Here is a 17382-nt window from a genome sequence, read left to right as displayed (position 1 = left end):
AATGGGCAAAGAAATACAGCAATCCGCTAAGATTGATTACACCCCAGGCATGGGAACGGAGGTTAGAAGAGATTGTTAAGTTTTTACAACATTTGTGTACTGTTCCGCTTACTACAATAAGAACACATGCTTTTTTTATTTCAAACAAAATGAAGAGAAATAAATGAAAAAAAAATTGGATGAAAACATGTCACCAAAAAAATGGAAAAACAGTAACTAATTTACTTTAAGTTGCATTAAGCCCTACAGTAGAATTACCTATTCAATTTAACATTCTATTAAAAATGTTATACTGGTCATAATCACCAGACTAAAAATAGATATAGTAAACTGGGAAAATTTCTTGGGAAATGGATGAAGAGTGGAAAGGGAGAAATGAGAAATATTAATTTCATTTAATATGCTTGAAAAATATATATATATATAATTTACCATACAAATAATGAAGCCTAAACTTGGTAACATTCAGGAAAATGGGAATGAAGGAGAAACCAAGTATGAGCAGCTCCAAAAGGGTAAGCCATATTTGGAGATGGTGAGTAGTTCAGACTGACAGCCTTGCAGGGAACATATAGTGAAGGTGTGGGAGATAGCTGTGGAAAAGTAGCTGGCAACTCATTATGGAGGAATGTCAGATGACACAGGTACAAGAGTTTCAGTTGATCTTGTAGTCAACAGAGATTTATGTTGAAATTGACATAGGGGAGATAGGGCTGGAATAATAAAAGTCCAATTTTAGGGAAAACAACTGGAGAAAAAGTGCAAGAAGAGGAAGCAAATAGTGAAGTGATAATTTAGTCGTATTATGGTAGAAATAATGGCTGAACGTTTAGGGTGATGCTGCTGTATTTATTGCCATGCTGTCCTTAAAAGTGATATTTATATTTTATTTAGTTTTGTTTAGTTTTACTTTTCGAAAGTGATATTTTTAACACAGGAAATGTGGTGAACAAAGTTTCAGAAGACTAAAAAATCTTGGCTTCCTATGAGAATTGTGACTACCTCAGTATGGTTGGATGTAGAGTGTAGGAAAGAAGAAAGCTACACTCGGGGAGAACATACCTACTATGGTCATAGTAGCAAGATCCCATAGTTGTGCAGAAGATGGTGGATTTCATTCTAGGGACAAAAAGAAGCCACCGAAATTCTTTAAGAGGAGGTTTTTATTTAACAAAAGTTGCTCTAAAAACATGTAAACATTAAATTATAAAAAACACACATAGACCAATCAGCAAATCTCCTGAGTCCCAGAGGAAGATGGGCAGAACCTGAACTAAACAGGTGATCATAGTACTAGAGAGAAAGCAGATATGACTTGTGTAAAGGAAACACAACCAAGAGATTCTTCTTGTTATCTAGATTGAAAAATTACTGATGTCGATCATTTCATCTGATAGAGAAAATAATGTGTATTTATAGTGAGTTTTACTTAATTTAAAATAGCCACTTTCTTTCCAGTTTTGTAAACTACATTTAGGTGTCATGAAACAAATGTGTGAAGAAATCTGTATTACAAGCAATGAACATATTGGATAACACATTTCATCATAAACACATTGTACTTAAAAACATCATTTCACACCATGAAACTGATCAATATGCTTATTCAAGATAAAGCTTTAACTCAAAACTATCTCTAAACTTTCTGAATAATGCATCATTTATGTGACTCTATTGTACAGACACGTATAGGGAGTGCATATGTTGGTGCTGAATGTTTCATTCCACCTAATGTTTAAGTGTTAAATAGAATATCAATACCTTAGGGTTTTCAAAACACCGTTATGTCATTGTGTTAGCCAGGACAGTTGAAGATATCTTGTGGTGACAACAAACCATGAATCTCAATTGCTTAAAACATATGGGGGGAAAAAAGAGTAAAGGCATATTCCTAAGGCTGTCAATTCATCTCAGGTTTTCCTCACAATGAGACCCAGGTAAACAGAACTTCCTCCACCTGGAATACGCCTGGTCACCATGGCGCAGGAATACTATATACTACACAGTGTCTCTTAATGGCCTCTACCTGAAAGTTGCACATGTTATTTGCAGTACATTTCACTTGTAAAAGCAAGAAGTGAGGACACTTTTAATGTCCATATAGGGATATGTAATCCTGTCACGTGCCCAGGAAAAAATTGGAGTTAAAGGTTAACCAAACTAATATATACCTCTGTAATACATTAATTTTCCTTTCAATAAGAAGAGACTTTGATAAGCAAAAGAAGAAAAGAAAGACCAGGAGGAACAAAGTTTCCATCTATGTACTTAACATCAGCACATTTGGGATAAGTACACTCAGTAACTGAGATTTAAATGAACATTACCTGTAATGTCACCTTGGCTTTATACAAATTTTAATTAAAGTAGAAATATGGAAGAGAATAGAACTTATATCTTATCTCAAAAGTCTTTTAAAAACATACTTTAGTCCTAGTTGTTAATGAGCTTTCACACAGGCCATTTGTATTTTCTGTATAATGGACAAGCGTATGTCATGTTTTAATATCTTTATAGGTTGTAAAGAGAAAACTTTTCCCCAAAAGACTAAATTTAAAATAGAATCTGAACAAGGATTTTATATAGTACTATCTGAAATCGTTATTTTTGAAGTTTTAGTTACTATGCTTTCATGAATCTCTAGAATTAGAATGATTGGTGAGAAACAAAGCTTTACATAATGTGGTACCAGCATACCAATAGGCATCTGCCTAATTTTATTTTCTTCAGGCCATACCATAAGTAAAGAAAATTACAAATAGGCACAGTCTTTCCCTTTCAGCTAATATGCATCCTCTTCCAAAAGACAGATGCATTTGTTAGTGTCAAGATACTTAAAGCCCTCAAATATTATTTACGTAACGATATTAATAATTCCAACCATACACTGAGTACTTTCTGGCTACCAGGCATGACATAATAGGTATTTTACATATGTATGTTCTTTAATGTGTATGAACATTCCAGGGTTAAATGTCACATTTTAGGCTTTTTTAACAGCTTATATACATATATAAACACACACACATAATATATCCATCCTTCAAAATGTGCAATTCAGCACTTTTTAGTGCTATGACAAAGTTGTGCAACCATCATCAATAGTTTTAAACCATTATCATCACACCCAAAAGAAACTCCCTATCCATTATATGAATAATATACTCCATTTTATGGCTATAGCATTTGTTGATACAGTCATCAGTGATGGACACTTGCACCGGTTCCACTTTTCAGTTATCTTTACCGATGCTGATATGAGCATTTGTGTTTAAATTTTTGTATCAACATATGTTCCTGATTTTCTTCATATACACCTATGAATGGAATTGCTAGATGATTTGGTAACACTGTATTTAATTTTTTGAGGAATGGCCAAACTGCTCTCCATGTTGGCAGCACCAATTAATATTCCCAACAGTAATGTATGAGTGTTCCAATGTCTCCACAACCTCCTCAATACTTGTTAATGTCTGTCCTCTTGATTATAGCCATCCTAATAGAAATGAATCAGTATCTCATTGTCATTTGAGCTGCATTTCAGAAATTAACATATTTTCATATGCTTATTGGCCATTTACACATTTTATTTGGAGAAAAGTCTATTCAACTTCTTTGGCGATTATTTAAATTGAATTGTCTTTTTGTTATTGAGTTATATATTTTTATATATTCAGGATACAAGTTCCTTATATGTGTACTCTGCAAAAAAATTCTTCTCTATTTGTGGGTTGCATTTTTATTTATTGAAGATATTCTTTGAAACCCCAATTCATTTTAATAAAGTTCAATTTATTTATTTCTTCTTTTTTTGCTTATGCTTTTGCTGCCATATCTAAGAAACCATTGCCTAATCCAAAGCAAAGAAGATTCCCTCCTATGTTTTTTTCTAAGAGTATTATAGTTTAGCTTTTACATTTAAATCTCTAAATACTTTGAATTGACTTTTATATATGGTCATGAGTTAGAGGTCCAACACAGTGCTCTTACATGTGGATATACAGTTGTCCTGCCATCATTTGTAGGAAATACTATTCTTCCAGGGCGCCTGGATGGCTTAGGCGGTAGGTAAAAGCATGTGACTCTTGATGTCAGGTCAGGAGTTCAAGCCCCACGTTGGGGGTAGAGGTCAATCAGAAAAAAAAAAAAAAAAAGACTATCTTTCCCCATTGAATTGTCATGGCACCCTGCCTAGATACATTCCACTTTTATATATGAGCACATGGGGACTAAGAGAATTAAATATAAAGTCAAGTCTCATAATTGATAAAGACATATTTTCAAGCCTGAACTGTCTGGCCCCAAAGTCTTTCCATTAGAAGCTCCTGGACTCTGGATTCTGGAGCTGGGGGTGGCCACAGTACACTTTGAATTATTGCAACATCTCTGAATCCATGTATCTACCATTTAAGGTCTGGATCCTGAGTGTTTTTAAGAGCTCAACTACCATAATATAGGGAATGCATGATAGTTTTTGACATTCAAGGTGTAACTATACATATATGTATATTCATGTATTCATATATGGATACATCTATAGTTTATATTTTGTAGTTTATAGTGTATATAGTATATACACATACATACATAGCTTGTGTGTGTAAAAAATACTTATATATAGTGTTATACTATACTATGCTGCTTTGTTCTTTTAAAGAATACTTAGGAATTTCAGAAAATTGCATTTTATAGAATGAGACATTTGTCATTTACCATATATATCCCTGACAACCTTACTCTAGTTCACAGTACTCCCAAATAGAAGAGAACATATTGGGAGACCTTACATAATCATGTGTTTTAATGAAGTATTGTAAATGTTCTCATATTTGAGTGCATAAAATAAATGGATACTTACTGGAATTTGAAAGAACAATAACAATAACTGACACTTTCAATTAAATAAAGTTGTTTTACTTTTCCTTCAAAATATCCAGAAGTCATTTAACTCAGGATCATATTTATATATATTTGAGTAATTAATGCAATGTACATGATTCAGGAAATTCTTTAACTCAAATGCTGAGAATAAGAACATTACAAATTATCATGCTTTCTGGTAGAAAGCCAAACTCTTGGGATAAAACTCTAAGAAAATGTGTTAAAAATAAAAATATCAGTATATTTTAGTGAGGTTTGAAGAAGTATTTAAATGAAAACTAACAAAAATAATGGTTTCTGTATTTGTGGTGTGAAGTGTAAGGGATAGAAGAAAAAGTTACTGATATAGATAATATTAATTTTTCCTATTATAAGAGCTTCTACTCCATTTATATGGAACACGAGAAGAATGGCATTTAGAAAGCAGGTTTATTTTTTGTATGGTCCAATTAACTTTTCCATTCTACAGTTAAGTTTTGGGGGGGGTTTTGTTTTGTTTTTTGTTTTGTTTCTATAGTTAAGTTTAAAGTTGTAGTCTCCCACCCCCACACTGCCCCCCTTCTCTCTCACTGTTCTCTCTTTCTCTGTCTTAGGTCAGCTCTCCATCCCCCCCTTTGAAGCTCACACTCCCAGGTGTAAATTTACAATAATATTCCTCACTCAGCATTGTTGTGAATATCAATATAATTAATATATAAGAAAAAGATTTGAAAACTGTGTATAGCTATCCAATGGAATTTTTATAGCATCTATGACTATCTGAAAGTATCTGGTCCGTGTATTTTTGAATTACATTTTTCTCCACCCTGTTTGTCTGGTTCACAGCTATCCAATTGCTTTTAACAGTGACTTGCACTGAGTATGGATTCGACAAATGAGAGAAATCTGTGGGTAGTATTTCTATTGTTGTTGTTGGAGTTGTTATTAGTACTAGATAAAAACAAATGATCAGTTATGCACATACTTTTGAGTCATTTGTGTTATCTTTATTTCAATGTCAGCATATTGACATTTTATACATTACAAAATGAAAAAGAAATGTAAGAAAAAGTAAGATTTTTATGGATGCTATTAATGAAGTAGTTCTTAATGAACCCAAGTACCAAACACTATATTCTTAATAGATATATTCATAATTTGAATGTTTGATTATATTTGTTAAATCATTTGGTGGAAAGCTCCGTTACCATTTCATTTTCAACATTGATTTCAGGAGCAATAAATCAACTTAACAATACTCATTTTCACCCACTTGGAGATCTACACTAGCTCCTGAATCAGCAGGTGACCCATTAATTTAAGAGGCTCGTTAGCCATAATCAATATGACTTCAGTGTCTTTACTAGCTCTAGAGTCTTAATAGTCAATGTCTCTGAAAGAATCAAGATTATGAATTTCATTTAAACCATATTTACTGGTAGATTATACGTTTTATCTTAAGGTAAAAACAGATTTTATTCCAGTCATTTAAACCATATTAAAGGTATCATTCTTAACTTGATTTCACAACTTATTTACCTATTTATATTATGCAAATGGATATAGGATATGGAAAATAATAGCTATTAATTTTATAATTTAAAGATATTTTCCAATATAAAATTCCATAAGCCACAAACAAAAATAATAAATGGTGAATAATGACGCTTAACCAATTGAACCACCCAGGCACCTCTCTAAATGGTGAATAATGACAGTAATTTCTTCTAACTCTTCTAAATATTAAAATGTGTCAAAACAACAAAAGAAAATCCTGGTTTTCAGCATTAACATCAACTAAATACATTAAATGAAATAAAGCGCATATATGAAATCTAAAATAAAATGTTAACGTAAAAAAAAGAGAACCATAAGAAAAACTCAGAAGGATGGATGATGTAACAGTTTATATGAACTGACAGAAAAAGCCAAAGGCATTAGCTTCATTAACCCTATGCTTTAGAAATATTTAACTCACATTCGGTTCTATAGGATATTACGATAAAATTTCTGAGTAAGAGTATAGAGCTCTTTAAGCTACCAATTAAAAAATAATTACCACAAATGAATAATAATCAGGGTGGCTCCAGGGTTAAAGCTGTCCCTGTTTAACAGAGTGGAGTTAAAACTTTAGCGTCTGATAGGGACCTACTTCTGTCCTGGTCCTTCTGCAGTTTCAAATTGTGTCACCTTAGTTTTTTATCATATGCTGATTTGTGTCTGAGACTCATTCTTTATCAAATTTAGCAGTCACTTTTCTCATACAAGGAAATTTATGCACATTTTTTACATAAAATTTGACATTAAATCCCAACTGCCTGAGTTTGCAATTTCATCAGACATTAAGAGTTTTCATCAACTGGAGAATAATAATAAGAAAGGGAGAAAATCTTACTTTTTGTGCTACTTGAAATAATCCCTTTGTGCAGAAGTAATTGATGCTGTATATTTAGTGTGTGGCTTTGGCAAATAGGGTTACCTTTGAAATTTATGTTAGAGTGTTAAAACTGTGGCACTCTGTGAAGACATCATAACCAACAATATTGGTACTTTTTCATATTGGTTTACTCCTTTCAGTGTATTTTTCTTCAGAGAATCTTTGAAAGCTAATTATAAAATACGGTATTCCAAAGTTTACACACATTATTTTAATATTTACTGTATATTGTCAGTAGTTTTTCCTGCTGTTTCAGGTGATGGTATTCAGATTATATTAGCATTATAAGATGTATTATAAATTGTCATGCTTTTATGTTTGGGACTAATTTAAATAACAACTGAATTCTCACTTTGTTAAAGGTTAATTAGAGCTGAATTCTAAAACCACCTGGAATTCTTGCAATTTTAAATAGTGGGTCTTTAATTTGATTCTTGATCCTTTTATAGTTTTTGATGTGTTCTACTTCTTTGTGGGTCAATTTTGATAGACTAGTTCTATAAAATGTTACAAATTTCCTTGTGATTTTGGAGTTTCTTGTAATAATATTTTTATAATCACTTTCAACTTCGATTCTATTTTCTGTCCCATTATCAATTATACTTTTATTGTGTCTTTTGATTTTAGTCAAGGCAGCCAAGAGTTTGTTTCTTTTATTGTAGTTCTCAAAAAAACAGTATTTTATATCTATTTTTAATTATTTATCTTTTATTAGTTTTCTTTTGATTAATTGCAATGGGACAAATGCTGAACAAATGGAATATGCTGCTTTTAAAGATACTGAATTAAATGTGTAATTGTTGATATATATGTGTGTGTGTGTGTACGCCAATGTGTATGTCCATAATGTATAATTAAATGACAAAAGCAAGTGAAGAATTCTGAGAAAAAAGAAGGCTGTTGATGAATACCTTTAGAATAACTTTTGAAAATCTTGATTACCTTTTGAATATACACATGTAGATTATTAACTTTGTCCATTTACATTTGTATCTTATAATAGTCTCATAACAATTTTACCACAAAACAAATGTGAAAAACTTTTGCCATTTTGTTGCTCTACTCAAGGCTTTTGTTTGCTTGTAATCCATTCCATTAATCTCAAATAAAACTAGATGGGATGGAAAAACAGAAAAATCTCAAGGACTTTTTGGGTTTTGAAGCAGTAGATAAACATTCCTCAGCTAAATGGGCACCAGATTCTGGGAGATAAGGAACTTCTCACCTCTACCTCTCAGAGCTGTATGGTCCCTTCTACAGCCACATCTTTTTGCATGCTCTTTCCCTTGACAGACCTGGTCTTAACTTCAATGTGCTCCCATGTCCTAGATCGCACTTTCATAAAATGATTTTGAGGGGCTTGTTTCTATCACCAAATAGCACGGTTTCTTAGTTTTTCAGATTTGAATCAATTGATCTACATGTCATAAATCACAAAACAGCTTATGGTTTGTTTCTCCCACATTCCAGGGCCAACTTCTGGTCTGGTCATCTGTGGCTGAGGGTGTTAATTTCTTGTTCATTCCAAAGAAGCAGTGGGCAAAGATTTCCCCAGAAATATGTTCCCCAGATAGCTGGGATGAATTTGTAGCTCCAATAAATGGCTTATGATAAACACTTTAAAATGACTGAGCAACAAAGTGAAATTAAGCACTGTTTAAGGACTTAAAGCCAATTGCGGTCCTGAAATTGGAGAGGGTATGTATTTGGGCAGAGAATTATGCTAGGAGTCATTGCTGTAAATTAATGTTCTAAATTATACCAAATTTTCAAGAAGAAAGAGAAAAGAGGACTTCTTTTTCAAAACATACAGAGTTCAACAAAATTCTAGGTGATTTAGATCTCTTCCAGGAGAGAAAAAAATATGCTGTCCTTTCCAAGACTTAAACCTGTCCTAGGACCAAGCCTCTAGATTTGAGCTGTGACATAACTTGAGTCACTGGATACATGTTTTGTGAATTATTTTAGTTAGTCGTTTAAGACTTTAGGTCATTAATGACTTTTGGTAAGATCCGTAGCTTTAGTTTACCCTAAGTTTACATAAATATCTAATTATTTTTACTGCAAAAATACCTACTCAACACCCACAATACCCAAAAATTTACCCATGAGGACAAATTATTCAAGCCATGACGTTATAGCAAAGAAGAAAATGATGCATGCTCCCCACCCCCTTTTTCCTATGCTTGGTTCCATAATTTGATACTCTCAAGTTCTTTTCATCATACATTGGGGAGAATGAGCAGTATAATGTTGTTAAGGCTCTGGACACAAGTCTTTAGAGTTGCCTTCTGATTCTCCATTAAATAACCATGTGAGCTTGAGCACCTCGCTGTGGCCTTCATTGCCTCAGTTTTCTCAACCATACAAAGGAAATAATAGCACCGAATCCTAGGGTTATAATACATTTTATTTTATTTTATTTATTTTTTTTAAATGATTTTTTATTATATTATGTTAGTCACCATACAGTACATCCCCGGTTTCCGATGTAAGGCTCGATGATTCATTAGTTGTGTATAACACCCAGTGCACCATGCAATACGTGCCCTCCTTACTACCCATCACCGGTCTATCCCATTCCCCCACCCCCCTCCCCTCTGAAGTCCTCAGTTTGTTTCTCATAGTCCATAGTCTCTCATGTTTCATTCCCCCTTCTGATTACCCCCCCTTTCTTTATCCCTTTCTTCCCCTACCGATCATCCTAGTTCTTATGTTCCATAGATGAGAGAAATCATATGATAGTTGTCTTTCTCTGCTTGACTTATTTCACTTAGCATTATCTCCTCCAGTGCTGTCCATGTTGTAGCAAATGTTGAGAACTCATTCTTTCTGATAGCTGAGTAATATTCCATTGTATATATGGACCACAACTTCTTAATCCAGTCATCTGTTGCAGGGCATCTCGGCTCCTTCCACGATTTAGCTATTGTGGACATTGCTGCTATGAACATTGGGGTGCATATGGCCCTTCTCTTCACTACGTCTGTATCTTTGGGGTAAATACCCAGTAGTGCAATGGCTGGATCATAGGGTAGCTCAATTTTTAACTTTTTAAGGGACCTCCACACGGTTTTCCAGAGTGGCTGTACCAACTTGCATTCCCACCAACAATGTAGGAGGGATCCCCTTTCTCCACATCCTCTCCAACAATTGTTGTTTCTTGCCTTGTCTATTTTTGCCATTCTAACTGGCGTAAGGTGGTATCTCAGTGTGGTTTTGATTTGAATTTCCTTGATGGCTAATGATTTTGAAAATTTTTTCATGTGTCTGTTAGCCATTTGTATGTCTTCATTGGAAAAGTGTCTGTTCATATCTTCTGCCCATTTTTTGATTTGTTTATTTGTTTCTCGTGTATTGAGTTTGAGAAGTTCTTTGTAGATCTTGGATACCAGTCCTTTACCTGTAGTGTCATTTGCAAATATATTCTCCCATTCCGTGGGCTGCCTCTTAGTTTTTCTGACTGTTTCCTTGGATGTGCAGAAACTTTTAATCTTGATGAAGTCCCATAAATTCATTTTATCTTTTGTTTCTCTTGCCTTTGGGGATGTGTCATGAAAAAGGTTGCTTTGGCCGATGTCGTAGAGGTTGTTGCCTATGTTCTCCTCTAGAATTTTGATGGATTCCTGTCTCACATCGAGGTCTTTCATCCATTTGGAGTTTATTTTTGTGTATGGTGTGAGATAGTGGTCAAGTTTCATTCTCTTGCATGTAGCTGTCCAATTTTCCCAGCACCATTTATTGAAGAGACTGTCTTTTTCCCACCGGATGTTTTTTCCTGCTTTATCAAATATTAGTTGCCCAAAGAGCCGAGGGTCCATTTCTGGGCTCTCTATTCTGTTCCATTGGTCTATGTGTCTGTTTTTGTGCCAGTACCATGCTGTCTTTGTGATCACAGCTTTGTAGTACAGCTCGAAATCTGGCATTGTGATGCCCCCAGCTTTGTTTTTCCTTTTCAACAGTTCCTTGGAGATTCGGGGCCTTTTCTGTTTCCATACAAATTTAAGGACTGTTTGTTCCAGTTCTTTGAAAAATGTCCTTGGTATTTTGATCAGGATAGGATTGAAAGTGTAGATTGCTCTGGGTAGCATGGACATTTTAACTATGTTAATTCTTCCGATCCATGAGCATGGAATATCTTTCCATCTTTTTATGTCTTCCTCAATGTCTTTTAAGAGTGATTTATAGTTTCTAGAATATAGGTCCTTTACGTCTCTGGTTAAGTTAATTCCAAGGTAACGTATGGTTTTTGGTGCTATTGTAAATGGGATGGATTCCCTAATTTCTCTTTCTTCGGTCTCGTTATTCGTGTATAGAAATGCAACTGATTTCTGAGCATTTATTTTGTATCCTGCCACGTTACTGAATTGCTCTATAACTTCTAATAGTTTGGGAGTGGCTTCTTTTGGGTTTTCCATATAGAGTATCATGTCATCTGCAAAGAGAGACATTTTGACTTCTTCTTTGCCAATTTGAATACCTTTGATTCCTTTTTGTCGTCTGATTGCTGTTGCAAGGACTTCTAGTACTATGTTGAATAATAGTGGCGAGAGTGGGCATCCTTGTCGAGTTCCTGATCTTAAGGGAAAGGCTTCCAGCTTTTCCCCATTGAGAATAATATTTGCAGTAGGCTTTTCATAGATGGCTTTTATGAGATTGAGAAATGTACCTTCTATTCCTACACTCTGAAGGGTTTTAATCAGGAAAGGATGCTGTATTTTGTCAAATGCTTTTTCGGCATCGATTGAGAGGATCATATGGTTCCTGAGTCTTTTCTTGTTGATATGATGTATCACGCTGATTGATTTGCGAATATTGAACCACGCTTGCATCCCAGGTATGAATCCCACTTGATCGTGATGGATAATCCTTTTAATGTACTGTTGGATTCTATTAGCAAGTATCTTGTTGAGGATTTTGGCGTCCATATTCATTAGGGAAATCGGTCTGTAATTCTCCTTTTTGATGGGGTCTTTGCCTGGTTTGGGGATCAAGGTAATATTGGCCTCATAGAATGAGTTTGGTAGCTTTCCTTCTGTTTCTATTTTTTGAAATAGCTTTAGGAGAATAGGTATTATTTCTTCTTTGAATGTTTGGTAGAATTCCCCAGGAAAACCGTCCGGGCCTGGAGTTTTGTTATTTGGAAGGTTGTTTATCACTGACTCAATTTCTTCATAATTAATTGGCCTGTTTAAGGAATCAATTTCTTCCGGTTTCAATCTTGGTAGTTTATAGGTTTCCAGGAAGGATTCCATCTCTTCCAGATTGCTTAGTTTATTGGCATATAGCTGTTGATAAAAATTTCTAATAATCCTTCCAATTTCAATGGTGCTCGTCGTGACCTCTCCTTTTTCATTCATAATTTTAATAATCTGGGTCCTTTCTCTTTTCTTTTGGATAAGTCTTGCCAGTGGTCTGTCAATTTTATTGATTCTCTCAAAGAACCAGCTTCTAGTCCTGTTGATCTGCTCTACTGTACTTCTGGTTTCTGCTTGATTGATTTCAGCTCTAATTTTGGTCAACTGCTTCCTCGTGCATGGATTAGGCCTGTCCCTCTGTTGCTGTTCCAGCTTCTTGAAGTGAGAATATAAAAACTGCATTTTAGATTTTTCTATTCTTTTGAGTGAGGCTTGGATGGCTATGTATTTCCCCCTTAGGACTGCCTTTGCAGTATCCCATAGGTTTTGGACTGTTGTATTTTCATTCTCATTGGTCTCCATAAATTGTTTTATTTGATTTTTGATTTCCTGGTTTATCGAGTCATTCCTGAGCAGGATGGTTCTTAGTCTCCAAGTGTTTGAGTTTCTTCCAAATTTTTCCTTGTGGTTGAGTTCCAATTTCAGAGCGTTGTGGTCTGAGAATATGCAGGGGATAATTTCAATCTTTTGGTATCGGCTGAGACCTGTTTTGTGTCCCAGAACATGGTCTATTCTTGAGAATGTTCCATGGGCATTAGAATAGAATGAGTATTCTTTGGTTCTGGGGTGTAGTGTTCTATATATATCTATGAGGTCCAACTCGTCGAGTATGGCATTCAAAGCCTTTGATTCTTTGCTTAGTTTTTGCCAGGGTGTTCTGTCTATTTCTGATAGTGGAGTGTTGAGGTCCCCTACTATTAATGTATTTTTATTTATATGTCTCTTTATTCTGGTTAAGAGTTGGCTTGTGTATCTTGCTGCTCCCCTGTTGGGGGCATATATATTTATAATTGTCATATCCACTTGTTGAATACTTCCCTTAAGAATAATATAGTGCCCTTCTGCATCTCTAACTATAGTCTGTAGTTTAAAATCCAATTTATCTGATATGAGAATTGCTACCCCAGCTTTCTTTTGAGGTCCATTTGCATGAAAGATGGTACTCCATCCCCTTACTCTCAGTCTGAATGCATCTTTGGGTTTGAAATGAGTCTCTTGTAGACAGCAAATGGATGGGTCATTTCTTTTTATCCAATCTGCAACCCTGTGGCGCTTTATGGGATGGTTCAAACCATTTACATTAAGACTGATTACTGAGAGATATGATTTTAATGTTGCCATGTTGCCAGTAAAGTCTTTGTTTGTATTGGCTGTGACTTTCTGTTCTGTATCACTCTTGGGGCCTTTTTACTTTTATAGAACCCCCCGTAATATCTCCTGTAGGGCTGGTTTCGTGGTTACAAAATTGGTTAGTGACTGGCGATTCTGAAATGTCTTTATTTCTCCATCAATTCTGAATGAGAGCCTTGCTGGATAAAGGATCCTTGGCTGCATGTTTTTCTCTGAAAGAGCTTTAAATATGCTCCCCCAACCCTTTCTCTCATTCCAGGTCTGTGTAGACAGGTCTGACGTAATTCTGATGCTTTTGCCTTGGTACGTGAGAAATTTCTTTGCCCTGGCCGCTTTCAATACTGTATCCTTGCATCTAATATTTGCAAATTGCACTATGACGTGACGTGGCGTAGGTTTGTCATGGTTGAGCTTGGGAGGGGTCCTCTCTGCCTCTTGGACACGAATGTTTGTTTCCCTTGCTAGATTAGGGAAGTTTTCAGCTACAATTTGTTCAAATATCTCTTCTAGACCTCTGTTTTTCTCCACCCCCTCGGGGATGCCGATGATTCTAACATTGGATCGTTTCATGGAGTCAGTAATCTCCCGTAACCTACATTCGTGGGCGTGGATTTTTTTAAGACCATCTTCTATTTTCATTTTTTCCTCTATTAACCCATCCTCCAATTCACTAACCCGTTCCTCTGCTTCTGCGACCCTGGCCGTCAGAGCCTCTAGTTTTGCCTGCATTTGGCTCATAGAATTTTTAATTTCTGTCAGATTCGCTCTCATTTCTGTCCTTAGGGATTCTATATTCTCAGTAACCTTTTCGTTAATAGTTTTTTCAATTCTACTCATCATTTTGACCATCGTTACTCTGAATTCCATTTCTGATAATTTGGTTACATCCATATCCATTATTTCTGTGGCAGAGGCCACAGAATCACTGTCTTTTCTTTGCTGGGGGGGGCTTCTCCTTCTTGTCATTCTGATGAAGAGAGGTTGCGGGGTTTCCAGAGCCCAAATTATTGACTGGGTCCCAGGCCGTGCCCCTTGTTTTATAGGGATCTTAGGGATGTGGGCTTCTTCTTTAAAGATTTTATTTATTTATTTATGTGGCAGCCAACCAGCGAGAGAGGGAACAGAAGCAGGGGAGTGGGAGAGGAAGAAGCAGGCTCCCAGCGGAGGAGCCCAATGAGGGACTCCTTTCCGGAACGCCGGGATCACGCCCTAAGCCGAAGGCAGGCGCTCAATGACTGCGCCACCCAGGCACCCGGGTTATGGGCTTCTTGATTTTTCAGCCTGCCTTCTGTGTTCTGGGGGAGGGGCCCGCCGCGCCGATACTCAGGCAGCCATGTTTGGGTAGAGTCTCGGCGTCCCCTGCGAGGGGGAATGGGGATGGGCACTCTCTGAGCCGGTTTTTCCAGGCTTTTGTTCTCTGGCGGCTTTCCCTGGCGGTTTGCTGTGCCTCTTCTGAGAGTCAGAGCAGCAGCGGCCGAATTTCAGCCTCTGTCACAGAACAGAGGGATTGCGGCCCGTTCTCTACTAATGTTCTGGCCACTTTAACTCTGTTTCTGTTGGTGCTGCTCAACCCTGCAGCGTCCCGGGATGTGCGCCCCACACCCGGCGTCCCAGCCCTCAGTTCCAGGGCTGGCGCGTCTCTGTCCTTTGTGTTTCTAATGCCGCCAGCCGCCAGCCACCCCGCGCGCGCTCCCGGATCTCCTGGTCTCAGTCTGGATCCAGTGAGCGCACCGGGATTCCGGTGTTCCGCGAGATGCCTGGTGGGGCGCACACCCGGCTCACGGTCTCAGTCTGCTGTTTTGTGGGTGCCGTCGGCGAGCCCCGCCCGCTCTCCCGTGCAAGTGGCTACCGCTTCCCGGCGCCCGAACACGGCGGCTCCCTCCCCCTTCCGTTTATCTTCCGATATCTGTGCACAGTTTCATGGCTCCCCGCTTCGTACCTCAATACTCAGCGCTGGAGATGTTCATTTGTAGAGATCCAGATGTATCATCCTGCGTCTCAGGCTGGTTCCGTGGTTGTTTAGGCTGGTCTAGTACCTATCCAGCTCGACTCGGGGGACCGGCTGAAAACGGTGTCTCCTACTCCTCCGCCATCTTAACTCCTCGGGTTATAATACATTTTAAATGAATTATTTAAAGCAAACTTTATAGAATGTTTTGAAATCAATAAAAAGCTCAGTAAATATCCGGTGCTTTATGATAGCAGAAACCTCTTTAAATCTGATTTGCGTTTTCCTGACCCATTCCTGAAATTTTGAGTTTTTTTTTTTAATTTTATTTTAATTCCAGTGTAGTTAACATACAGTGTTATATTATTTTCAGGTGTACAATACAGTGATTCAACACTTCCATACATAATTCAGTGCTCATCGTAAGTGTTCTCTTAATCTCCTTTACTTACTTATTTCACCCATCCCCCTACCCACCTCCTCTCTGATGACCATCAGTTTGTTCACAATAGTTGTTTGTTTTCTTTTCTTTCTTTCTTTCCTCTTTTTTCTTTCTTTTCTTTGTTCATTTGTTTTTTCTTAAATTCCTTGTATGAGGGAATTTAAGAACTGGGTGGCTCAGTTGGTTGGGCATCTGCCTTCAGCTAGGCCATGGTCCCAGGGTCCTGGGATTGAGCCCTGCTTCTCAGCAGGGAGCCTCCCTCTGCCTCTTCCCCCTGCTCATGTCCTTTCTCTAGCCCTCTCTCTCTCAAATAAATAAATAAAATCTTTAAAAAATTCCATGTACGAGTGAAATCATATGATAATGACAATAAAGGGAATTTTTATTGGTATACTTGTTATATATAAGGTTAAAAATGTTAATTGATCATAAAATCACTTGGACCTGTTCTATTATAGCTTCAGGATTTCATGCTCTTCCCCACCCTAAGATTATAAAACATTAAAAATATAGTTTCTTCTGTTACTTATATGGTTTTTGTGCATTTAGCTTATTAAACCTTCTAGGATTCAATTGTGCTTATGGTGTCAGGCATATGATCTAAATTTAACTTTTCCCCAGTGAATGAAAAATTGCAGAGGTTCTTGTTCTGAAGAAATTTGACGAGTAGAGTCGGATCTCAAGAAGTGATTAAAAACACACACAACCACACAAATACCGCCCCCTGCACACACATACATTTTCGCATATACAAACAGAACTTAGTACACCCAATCTACAAACATGAATATACGTTTTTATAATTGTTTCTATTTAAATGTGATAACTAAATTGTATTATTTCTCTTAGTGAAAAAAAGAATCATAATTTAGAAGGAGAAATACATATGCCCATTAAGCAAAGATTATCCACTTTCTTCATTAAAAATTAGATGCCTAAACTAAGTATTGCCAATAATAAAATAGATTTCAATCCTTCTTTTCCCAAGGAGGAAAATATCTTAACAATCTGAAACTTCTGCTTATAAATATACACGTGAGGAAATTAAATCATGAACTATTTAATGACAGTTATAACCACCGGTAAGGTTTGAGTCCCCAGTGATAAGCAATAATAAATGATCTTGAACAAGAGGAGGAACCAGATG

The 17382-nt window shown here is 36.4% G+C and overlaps 1 pseudogene; it reads left to right on the top strand.

Moving 5' to 3' along the window:
• Window positions 1-442: 442 nt before the first annotated feature.
• Window positions 443-17382, top strand: part of LOC123789588 (large ribosomal subunit protein eL42-like) — a 70156-nt pseudogene continuing 53216 nt past the window's right edge.

The sequence above is a fragment of the Ursus americanus genome, chromosome 8 (assembly GCF_024610735.1).
Source record: "Ursus americanus isolate L20-20 chromosome 8, mUrsAme1.1.p, whole genome shotgun sequence".
In the NCBI taxonomy this organism is placed as follows: domain Eukaryota; kingdom Metazoa; phylum Chordata; class Mammalia; order Carnivora; family Ursidae; genus Ursus; species Ursus americanus.
The sequence above is the reverse complement of the archived record's forward strand: the minus strand, read 5'-3'. Positions and strand labels throughout refer to the sequence as shown.